The sequence below is a fragment of the Quercus lobata genome, chromosome 10 (assembly GCF_001633185.2).
Source record: "Quercus lobata isolate SW786 chromosome 10, ValleyOak3.0 Primary Assembly, whole genome shotgun sequence".
Taxonomy (NCBI): domain Eukaryota; kingdom Viridiplantae; phylum Streptophyta; class Magnoliopsida; order Fagales; family Fagaceae; genus Quercus; species Quercus lobata.
Genome location: NC_044913.1, coordinates 13,184,350 through 13,196,566, shown reverse-complemented (window position 1 = coordinate 13,196,566; position 12,217 = coordinate 13,184,350). Strand labels below are relative to the sequence as shown.

The 12,217-nt window shown below is 34.1% G+C and overlaps 1 long non-coding RNA gene across 3 annotated transcripts; it reads left to right on the top strand.

The window, feature by feature from the left end:
• The first annotated feature begins 3,024 nt into the window (after nt 1-3,024).
• Nucleotides 3,025-10,329, top strand: LOC115963228. Of its 3 annotated transcripts, XR_004085760.1 has the most exons (6): nt 3,025-3,593; nt 3,677-3,747; nt 3,859-3,934; nt 6,195-6,271; nt 9,118-9,171; nt 10,248-10,329. It is a non-coding gene; the product is annotated as an uncharacterized LOC115963228 (long non-coding RNA). The 3 variants fall into 3 exon arrangements; XR_004085758.1 differs by lacking the exon at nt 10,248-10,329 and having other exon boundaries at nt 9,118-9,378; XR_004085759.1 differs by lacking the exon at nt 10,248-10,329 and having other exon boundaries at nt 6,135-6,271; nt 9,118-9,378.
• The last annotated feature ends 1,888 nt before the right edge of the window (nt 10,330-12,217 follow it).

Below are 12,217 nucleotides of genomic sequence, written 5' to 3'. Positions count from 1 at the left end.
AATGAAGACATTAGTAGACTAACCTTTCATGATTGCTAATATCAGCATCGCATTCCGAACTGATAATTGTCTCCGACTCCGTGCGTCTTCCAGCCATCTTTGGGTTGAAGTGATTTTTTTTTTTTTGGTGTGGAAAGAAGAGTCGAAGTGATTGGGTTAAGCACTCTGCGCACTTATTCATATAGAGTCCTTGGTATTTGTAATGTCTACCGTATTTCATCCGTCAGTTTAATTTCCTCATTCAATTTAAAAACCAGTGACATCATTACTTTAGTTTGGCCGGAAAACAGAATATTTGTTAATAAATTATTTTTCAGAATTTTGACATTATTTGGTATCTGTTTATTTAGTTGAAATTGAATTTTTTTACTAAAAATATAGTAAATAAAAGTAAAAGTTATCTAAAATAGTACAATAAGATCTCTGAATAGTACGTAGACATTGATAATATTCAAAAAATATAATAACCTATATAAATTATAACAAAATAAACTAAATAATAAAATTAAGTTGTTGAAAAAAATATATTAAAAAAAAATTCTTGAAAGAATTAAAAAAAAAAAAAATCTTCTGCGGCGCAAAACACACCGTAGCAATTGGTCTCCCTCCATCCAGTCTCCCAATTTGAGTCGTCCTTTTTGCACTTTTTCATCCTGACTGTACTTTGGATCAAATTAGCAGGATGACTGTATTGTAGGCAACTGCAAGCAGCACCCAAAACCTTCTAGTTTTCTTTAATCACTCCGGATTACCGAGAAAAAAAAAAAAAAAAAAAAAAAAAAAAAACTTGTCAAAATGAAGTTTCGTAATAAGATTAAAAATGAAATCTTAAGTCATTATTTGATGGTGGTTATCATTTAGTTTAGTTTAGACAATTATTGATGAGGAAAACTTGTCTCTTATTTAACCATAAATTTTTTTACCAATTGTTTTAACTAAAAACCAGAGACGAAAAACTAGGGGCAGAAAGGTCGTCCCCTAGCTTTTTCAGAATCTTATTTACATTACTGCGAAAATCAGAAATTATTTCTTAATATGCTTGCCTGGCCCATCCTAGGATTTTGTAAAGAAAAAGAAACACTACTTTAGCTACGTACTGTAGCTACTTTTGCGTGGCTCCTCTTCTGAGATCCATGTGGATCTTCTCAACTTTTAGAATTTGTTTAAACCCAAAGAAAGAAAAAGAAATGAACCAATTATACATGGACAACGAACCCAATGATACATGCCCATTCATTAGCCTATAGCCGGACTCTACTTAGCTTTCCAACCTCCACTTGCCGATCGGCACCGTTCTCTTCAGATCAGTCATCCGAGCTCTCCTGTATCTCTCTTTGTGTGTGTGTGTGTGTGTTTTTTAATTATTTATTTAAGCTGAATATCTCTCTGTGTTTATGTTTGAGATAGTGTGTTAATAGTTTATGTGTTTTTGACTCTTGAGTCCATGAGATTTTGTATATATTTTGTTGTGTGGTCTACAGCTTGCCGTTTATGTTATAATAATATTATATTTGGTGTTGAGATTACTGCCATTTGCATTGGCAAAAGAAAGATTTTGTTGCATACATTTTTTAGTAACAAACCTGAAAGTTCAAAAACGTGTATAAACACCTTCGAACGTTTAGATCCCCAAATTACAACTTAATCAATTCAAGCAATATGTCAAACAACTAGTATGCGGAAACTTAACATACACTATAATATGAAATTGGTAAAAACTATCTAAACCAAAACAAAACACAATCCACAGCAGATAATAAAAAGGCAAAAATAGAGAGGATGGAAGATACAAACACAAAGACAACACGCGATGTGTTATCGAAGAGGAAACCGAAGCCCTCGGCGTAAAACCTCTCCGCCGCCCTCCAAGCGGTAAACAATCCACTAGAAAATACAGTTGGGATATATGGACAGTAATAGACCCTCCAAGCCTAATCTACCCAGTGCACCTAAGCCCTCCAAGCTTCTTGCTCCAACGAGGTTGCGCCGAACATTTTTCTTTTCTAGCTTCCTGGATTCCACTACTAGACCGTAGCATCAACCAATGAAGATTGGTTCCTTCCTAACTGCTTCCCAGAAATCCAAACAACTGTCTCACAGTGATGATGATGGTGAGAATTAGGTTTGGTATAATGCCTCTCAAGGATTTGACAATGGAGAGGAAGAGAGTTGAGGAATTTGAAGAAACTCTAATGTATAGATTGTGGGTGAATCAATCTTGTTTTTCTTTAGGGTTTCTCTCTCAAAATTCTCTCTGGAAGCTCTCTTACAATCGTAGGTAAAAGGGGTATTTATACTGGAGTGGGAGAGGAATGTGAAACGTCAGGTTTTACAAAACAGGGGTGGCTCGCAGCTTGACCTCGCGGCTTGACTAAGTCGCGAGATCCAGTCGCGAGATAACCGTATGGCCAGTTGTCCTGTTTTATCCTGTAGTGCTCCAGCTTGCATGACTGTTCACCTTCCAACATGCTTGGCACGTGTGCTGCTTCTGGTGGCTTGCAGCCACGAGTCACCCGTGAGGCCCAGCCGCGAGTCTCTGTTTTCTTGCACACTCTTGAGCAATCTTCACTCTATCTCACTCACTACCCTTACATCAAACCCACCTAAATACAGGGTTACTAAATGCTGAATTACAAGCAAATTTGGCACGGAATAAAGCCAATTAGATGGTTGAATAAATTCAACCTTACAAAACCCACACAAAGCTACACTACAAGAAAATCAAACAGTTGCTGCGGACCTATTGCAGCGGGTGGCAAAACAGCCGCTATAGGTCGCCTCATTGCGGCGCGAATTGGGCCCGCCGTTGTACAGGAGATCTATTGTGGCGGGCCAATAGCCCGTCACAATAGTTATAGCTATTGCGGCGCGCTATAGCGGCAGGCCAATGACCCGCCGTAATATATCTGTTTCAGCAGCCCCAAGCCTAGATATAGCAGCAGGTGATTGACCCGCCGCAATAGGCCCTTACATTTCCCCCACCCGGACCTAAATTTTCCCTCTGTTTTTTTTGTCCCTGTTCATTTTTACCGCCTTTTCTTTTTTAGCTAGTCTCCCACACTCTCTCTCTCTCTCAGACGTCGAAAATCTCCTCACTGTCTCATCTCTACCACTACCCACAAACCCACAGCCACAGCCGCCACCACCACCACCTCCTAACCCCCAACCACAGCCACCATGACCACCCAAAAATCGAGCCTAGTTAGGTCCAAAAACAAATGGGTCAGGTCTAGCCCGACCCATTTGTCTTATCGTTTCTAACCCTAACGGTTCATGCCCCTAATCTAGAACCTTCCCTCGTTTTGCTATCTCATCCAAACTCTCTTGACAGAAACCCATGGCTTGAGCTACCTGATCTCATCACCTCAAACCGGCACTGCCACCACAGGAGGCAGCTTGCTCCTCATCAAAAAGCCTTACCGAGATTCCTATTTCTTTTTTCTATTTATTGTTATCGAAACCCTAATTTCTTGTTTGGTACACCGCAGGACCGAAAGACTGGTCAAAAGAGCAAAAGAGGAAGTCGTCAAGGTTCATCTTGGCACCAATTGACGCTTCGCGAGACATTAATCGCTCTGTCTATCTCTCACTCGGTCTGATTCTCTATTTCTCTCTAATTCTTTGCTGTTATTATTGTTATTTTGGTTTGATTATTTGTTTGGTTTTTGAATAGCAGCTAGGGATTTTGAGGAAATTCAAGAGCTGTTGAGATTGGTCGATGGCACTGTAAAGCCTTCACTTTCTCAAGTAAAGATGTTTTTTTTTTTTTTTTTTTGGTTAATTAAGTAATTTTAATTAATGGGTGGGTAAGGGCTTTCTCAGGTATGCTTATTATTTTTTTGTTGTTGACGATTTCAGAGATTGCAAACCCAGTGTCTCTGCAAACAGCAAGTTCTAAATACCCATCAACGATTCCAGTGTCTCTGCTAAAAAGGTAAAGGAAAAACTCTCTCTGTGTTTGTGATTTATTTATTTATTTTTGTGTGAAAAAAATTGTTCTATGATGGTGTGACTGTACTGGGTCTATTCAGCTTCTCTATTGTTGTTCTTAAATGCCTCTAGAATGCTGTTGTACTTGTGTGTGTGTGTGTTTTTTTGTCTCCTCTGCTTTGTAAAATTTAGATTGTCATGATCCCAAAACAAAATACATAGTTCTTACAAACTGGGTTGTTGTATTTTAAACAGAACACAACAAATAAATTAAGAAAGTTATTAAGTTGTTGATCTGATAATTTGTATAGTAGCTTTAGCATTGTCCTAATTCTTTTTAAAGGAACAGCTAGTTTCCTTTTAATACATTCAAGTACATGTTTCATTTGGGGTATTGTATAGTTTGCTACACCTAGTCCCCGGAGTATTGTATAATTTTCCGTTTCATATGTGATTTTTTTGGTTCCCAAGCTTTCCTTTTCAATATGAATTCTGTTCTTTGTGGTTTTGATGTTATGGTAACAAAGGTTAGTGTTTTATTTTTATTTTTTAATTACAGTCTTTATAGGTGCTAAGAAGCAAAAAAGATGATACATCCCCATCTTGTTCAGTTTGGAACTGCAACTATTTTTTTCAATTGTTTTCATGTGAATGCACATTTTTAGTGAAGTGTATGTGTTTATTTTTGTGCTTGTTTCTAATGCTGCTATCAAATAAAGCAAACTTTCTAATCAGTACTAAAGTTAAATTGATCTGTTTTAGGTTGTTTGTTGTTTATGATTCAGTTGTTACTTTGATTTTTTGTAGCTAGAAAATATCAATTCTTTGTGCTGCTTATAAGAAAACACTATAAAAGCAATGCAATAAATAAAGAGAAAAGAGTTATCAAATGCTAAGTTGCAAGGATTTAGGGCATCCTTTACTTAAAATGTGGTATCATGACAAAGGTATTACAACCTGCTGGTCTCCCTACCTGTGTGCATTGTTGTTTTGTGCTGCTATACTAAAGGCTGGTGCTGCTGTTTGTGCATTGTTGTTGTTGTTGTACATGCTTATATGCACTATGCTTCTGTTGTACTTGGTGTTAGCTGTATTGTGATACTTGGTAGCTATTAGCATTGTACGAGGAATTGATATAGAATCCTAGGATGTTTTGGTAGTTATTGGCAGGTCACATTCAGTTATAGATGACTTGGCTAATTAGGCATGTGCTGAACGTATTATAGAGCATGTGATAGAGAAGGAGTTAGTTAATCAATTCAGCTGCAGCTTAGTTAAAAGGCTGCAATAATTTTAAGGAAGAACATCAGAAGAATAATAATCTGAGAAAGTAATTTATAAAGAATGGAAACATGGGTTGGTTGTTATTTATTTATAAAATGAAGATATTCAAACTTGAATTTAAACTTGAATTAATGGGTTGGTTGTTATTTATTTATATTTGGGTATTAAACACTATTTTTTATGTTGTTCTGTTGATTTTCTGAAATCAAACAATGGAAACATGGTGGTTGTTCTGTCTGAATTTGATTGGTTTATGAATATTCAAATTTAAGAATATAATGCTAAGAAGTAGCTTTCATTTTCCTTAACTGACTTTGCGCTCATGTTTCTATGAAGTTTAAATGAATGTAATCTGTTTGTTGCGTCATTGGAAATTAATTTCTTCTTCAATTGTAGCAGAGGCTAGACTTATTTTAAATCAGTTATAGTTTTCTATTGCTTCGGAAGTAGTTTTGTCACATTGTGGAGAAAGAGAGAGAGAGAGAACTGTCAATCACGATATAAACATGAGTTATGATAGTGTTCATAGTGATTTGAAGATATTAATACTAACCATGTGTCTTTTCCCACAGTCATCATCCCAAATAGCCTAGTCAAAACTTGCATATGATATTGATAGTTGATGGGGAATTATATGTTGCTAGCTTGAACGTGTTATTCTCTTAAGTGGTTTAGAATGATTCTTTCTGTTTGAGAGACCAATAATGTGTTGCTTCAGTTATAGCTTTGCATTTCAGTGAAGGATTGAATGACTGGAAGTATGCTACTTAATGCATATACCATTTTTTTTTTTTTAAATGTGTAATGCTATGTTTGATTTAATTGGCCCTATGCTTAACTTAGGAGTGAAATATTTATAGTAACATGCCTCATCATATTACTATTTGTGTTTCCTAATATTTCATTTTTGTTGTATTTAGAATTACATTTTGCGTGTCAAGGAATTATGAGTAGCTGAGTGCTGTCTTTTATGCTTTAAGGTTTCTCAGAATTGCCAAAGTCAAATGGTTTCCTAATTATTGAAGCAAATGGTGGGTTGAACCAACAGCGCTTATCGGTATGTTTTGTTTCTTCAAATGTTATTTCTCTTTGTTTTCCTAGAAAGATTGGTTGAATATGGTAATACTGCCTTAGATCATAGATGGAAATGAATTTTGTGGGTTAGACATGATGATTTGGTGACCTTGATGTCTTTTGGTCTTTGGCTGATGGTAAATCTGTTCCGATTCAGATTTTGTTGGAAGACATTAGAGCATTTTGCTTCACTTAGAATATCAATACTCTTAGAATATTCTAAAGAAAAATTATAACATTGCCATCTTATTGGATTTTGGTGTTCACTGTGGCATTTTTGGGATTTATAAGTTTTGTATATGGGCTTACGTGTCAGCTATCCACGTGATATGGATGATGAGGCATGCTTACCTACTATACTTCTGCCAATGAGAATAGAGATAGAAAATAATTATAAAAAAATTATTGAAATATCAAGGGCATCTTTATAGTAATCAGGCAAAGTGGAAGGAAAGATTATAAAGAAATAATCTTTCTTTGTGGAAGAATAGGTATGGGATAGAGTCTTAGAGAAATTAAGAAAGGACAATACCTCAGTTTATTAATTATGACTTTCAACAAGAAATTAACTGTTTCTTTTGCTATTATACTATTCGTTTATCGCTTTGAAATTGCACAATATCAGCATTAGTTTAATTTAACATATCATTTTGATCCTTTTGCATAATAAGAGGGCGAAGTTTTTCAGGAGGCTTTATAAAGAAATACCAGATTTATTATTTTAATATTAACAAAGCCAAACAAGACTGTTGATTTTTTGACAAATACAGAAAAGCACAGTTTAATTAAATATGTCCAGTTTTTTAATGTTAAGTTCTTTAGAATAAACAACAATTTTTCCATCAATTTTACACTTTTATTTATCATCTTTCAAATCATTTTCTTTTAAACTACTGTATAAACAAGTAACGAAAATATCAATTCAAGAGTCCTATTACTTTAAGTAATTTTAATATAAAAAATCATCCAATTCTATATTTAGATTAAAAGATAGAAAAATATTATTAATTTTAATATTTGATATACTTGCATACTTATGCTTAAATTGAATACAAGCTTATTTTATCGGGTAAAGTTAATGGATATTCTAAAGAAAAAGAATCAATTTACTCTCATGTTATGCAGTTACAAGCATTCTAAGAAAGGTAGTGAACTACCTTAGCTTGCTAATGTCAAGAACTTAGGAAGATTAGTGTAGCCTGATTACGAAGAGGCTTTTGTTTTCTTCTCTTACCAATAAGGATGTTAATAATGGCAAGCAAAGCCAGTCTACCTTTTCCTCTTGTTTAAGCAGTTTATCCTTACTTGAGCTAATGTAAGTTTAGCTTTATGGCTTATTATCATGGTTATAATGGTAGACGCTCATTTCAATGCTTCGGTGGTTATTCTTCAGCCACCTTTTCATATTCTTTAGAAACCAAAATAATATTCACTTTGTCCTCATCACCATCAGCAGTATTTCAGCCCTTCCAAAAGACCATTGTTCTTTATCCTTAGTTCAATTTCAATAGCCTTAAGCACAGTTACTGATCTGAAAATGCATAATTTTTTAGTGTTCCTACCCTTTTATGATTTTGTTATGTTCAAAATGTATGATGGGAGTGAAGCTTTTTTTAAAACCCTCGTTTATTATGCATCTCCAATTGGCTTTCAATTCTAAGGAACTTCTATTTTTGCATGGTTTTCCCAATTAAGTTCAGTCTATTGATTTTCTCTATTGTTAATGGAATATCATTTTTGTTTGTGGAGATTGAAGAACATCTATTGACACTTTGACATCATTGGGATATAGAATTGGAATTCATCATTCTCCTTTTCTTGTTGAATTTCTTTCCCTGCTCAAATACATTCTCTAAATTTTCTCCAATAAAATTCTCAGCAATGTGGTTTATAGAGACTGAAGAGCATCTGTCTTACACTATGGCCATGCAAACTGTACATTTTTTTTTTCTTTCTTTTTTTCTGTATGAATCAGTAAGGATTTTCATTCAACTGAAAAGAAAACAAAGTTAGTTCCAATGACCTACTCCAATCAGGTGACAGAAAATCTCTGCACCAAGCCAGCAACAATAGCCAACAGAGACTAATAGGATGCCCTTGTGTCTGTAATATCAGTCATTTATGTTGCTAAACTAATACTCTTTTGCTTGTGAAAAATTATTTCATAGGTTGCTTTTGAATCCACGGCCTCACAGTTCACCTTTCCTTATGGTAGGAGAAAGTGCCAATTTAAGCCATTGCTATATTTGCATACATATGTGAATATATATGCGTGCTTCTATATTTATATGGAAGTATGTATCAAATTGTGGAGAATTCTACAGTACATACCCTTTTTTGGCATGTCCCATACTTACCTAATCTTAACTCTTAATATTGAATATAGCCTTATTTATATTATATATATATATATATATATATTTTATAATAATAGATGAAGGTTTAGATTAGGCAGGTATGGTACATACAAAAAAAAAAAAAGTGTGTGCATCATAGAATGGCCCGTCTATTATATATGATTTTTAGATGTAAAGGTAGGCCATGTTTGCCAGACTCTGTAAAGCAGGTTAGAAGAACAGATTAAAATTTGGGACAATAATGAGGATTGAAAAGGCTCCTTCAGGTTTTTGTAAATTGCGTAATTTTTTATATCCAATTATTCACCCGAAGCTGCAATCTTAATGCTTTTATGATTATCCTTTTTGATAAGTTTTATGCCTCTATAATTAACTGTCTCTAAGTGCTACACATAAATCCTCCATCCCTTATGGTTTTGTTCCCAGACTTTGGGCCTGCTTTTGACCTTTTCTTTTCTAATATTGACTGCAGCCAGCATATACATTGAAGATTTGGGAATCATTCACCACACAGATACCCAACTTGGTACCATATCATTTCTACTTTTATGGTAGAGCTATATCATGGAGAACTATGAGAATGTGCTACTTTCTACTTATAGTTTCTATGTATGAACACTGCTCAAGGTTTATGTGCTGAAGGTTTTGAAAGTTTTGGTGACTACATTTATGGAGATGTGTGTTTAATACCTACTGTAAACGTGATATGTTCAAGATTGCATTTTGAAAGAAACTTGTTCCCTAATTGACATTGTGTTTTCTAAGCTATTTGAGCTATGCTAGATGAATATTTGGCACCATTTTTCGCGTGGTTAAATCATTAGTGATAGAGTCTTACCTCCTAATTTTTTCATAATGTTTTTGGTAAAGTTGGCAGCTTGGGAGCTAAGTAAAGTCTGTGTCAAATGTTGACGACGCAACAGCTTATTTGCCATGTTTAGAATCTGATCTGGTCCTTGCTATTACACAGAAAATGTCATTTGAACATATTGCTTTTTCTAGATATTAGAATATCTTCTATATGGACTTTCAAATCTTTCAATGTGAAATTTCGTATATGGTGGTCAAACAAATTGTGGACATTAAGCCAAGATGTAGAGACCTGGTTTGAACTGGGATTTCTAACTTGATAAACTGTTTACACCAGAGCTTTTTCCTGGTTGAGCAAAATCACGCACATAAACGAACAACTCTGTTTGGGTCCACCAATTTTTCTACAGGACATTCAATTGTATTTTACCCTGTTATTTGTATGGTTTTCTTTAGGAATTTCCAGGATGTTTTCTTTGTTGTGTCTAGACTTTGTGCTTTCACATGCTTGTAGTAAGCCTGAGTACGGGATAAGGTTGTGAAAATTTAGCTACTATTGTAGGGTCCCAATTTTTCAGTTGATCTCTTTGTAACGTTATTTGAAGAACATTGATTAAGAAAATTAATTTGTTGATATCTTTTATGTGTAATATTTGCTTGAGTCGTATACCTTGGGTGAGGTGGCAATTTCAGCAAGGAGGGGCATACCTAGAAATGTTCCAGTTACTGAGCTTCACTGTCTCATGTGTTCCAAGGGATTCATTTTCTTGCTTGTTTCTTATTTTGATGCAGGAAAAAGGTGGAACATCCTTCAAAGATAGAATCCCTTTCATAACTTTTGTCTTAGGTAATAATAGCGCATTATTGGTTGAGTGAATAATGGGATCGTATTCATATATACACTATATGGGAAAATATTTCTGTTCTTAAGATTCGATGATATAAATCGTTCTGTACAAATAAATGCTTTGGGCCTGAAGAAACAGATGTTGGAAGTTATTCACCTTCATTTCATTTCTTGAGCCTCACTTCTTTAGGCTCACTGCATGTTTGCTTCTTGCACTAACTGCTTGTAGAAAGGTTTGGTTAATCCAAATTTTGTGTCTTCATTGCATGTTCTACATGCTCTTTTTTTTTCTTCTTCTACTTCTCTACACTGTAATCACCACTCCTCTTCACACCCCCTGTCCCACCTCTCCGATCTACACTCTTCCCCACAAAAGTCTTTTGGAAAATTATTAAATTCCTAAATCCTAACTATAAATTAGTACAGTAATCTACCATATCTTTCTTAAGAAATTATCTCTAATTCGTTATTCATCATCATTATGTGTATTTTATTAATATTCATATATCGCTAAATTATAGGGTTTGGAACTTCTTACTAGTATCTTGAGGTAACTATTAAAAGATTTTTCTTCATAATAATTCAGTGTGCGTGAAACGAGAGACTGAATACCTTGTTTGTTAAAAAATATATATATGGGTTAATTATTTTTTTTAAAAAAAATGTTTATTATGAATAAGTTACTTTTGTTATATTTGGAAAAAATTATTTAAAAATTAGTACTAATAATAATAATTTTAAAAAAAAAAATTTAGTTTTTTTCAAAAAATTTGTTTCAATAACAATTTTGTTTTAGTAGTAATATTTTCAATAGCCCATAACAATTTTGTTTTAGTAGTAATATTTTTAATAGCCCAAATAATGGGAAGAATTTTGAAGTGGTTGGATCACATCCCATTTATGGCATAATACCCTTCAAACTACACAAAATTAATACCCTAGACTAGAGTTTGACTTTTTCGACTGCAAATTATTAAGAAGGATGCTTTCGCTTTTCTTAATTAGAGGATCTATTAGCTTTAGCTGTGTCTAGTACAAACAAAGATGATTTCTCCCTTGTGATTTGTTTCAACTGTTGTTGTATTATGTATAGTCATTGATGGTTGCATTAAAGTTACTTTCAAAAAATGGGAAAGATGTGGATTCCATAGACATCAAACCTACAAAATCCTAGGAAGTTAAATGATTATTGTATATATATTTTATTCAATAATTTATTCTCTATCATCGACCTGTGAGATTTCTTCAATTCTCTTTAGTCAAGAAGCAGGGAAAGTTGCGAGAGAGTAGAGGGATGACTATTGCAGTTGTGAAAAATTTGTAGCCATACCATTCATTTGCTTTGTTTTGATGGGTTAGTTTTGAAACTATCCTAATGGGATTCAATTGAAAACCTTGTGAAACATACCATTCAATAGCTTTGTTTTGGTGGATTAAATTTGAAACTATTCTAATTGGAATGGGTCCAAACACTTATAACATGTTTTTTAAAGTAATATCTAATTTTAATAACTCAACTTATATATAACCATTTCAATTTTCCTATCAAGATACCTTAGCTTATCAATATGAATAATTTATTCTTCGTAGCACAAACTTGGGTGTTGTTTCTAGATATGATTCCTTTGTGACTCACTTTCAGCTAAATTGCTTTGAAGTGAGTCTTGTTTGAAAATTAACTTAGGTTTATTTATATTCTTTTCTTGTTGGCAGATTGCAAAAAGAAGAGGCACTATAAGTTTGTGTGATCAAAGCAAGTGAAGTTGGTGAAAGACTTAAGGTTCTCTCTCTCTCTCTCTGTGTTTGTGGTGGGTTGTTGAATTAGGGCAAGCAGGTGGCTTGCATGGAGTAATAAGGTGGTTTTAGCTGATATTGGGAGTGTTGACTGTTTTGTGTAATATTGGATGGTTGTTGT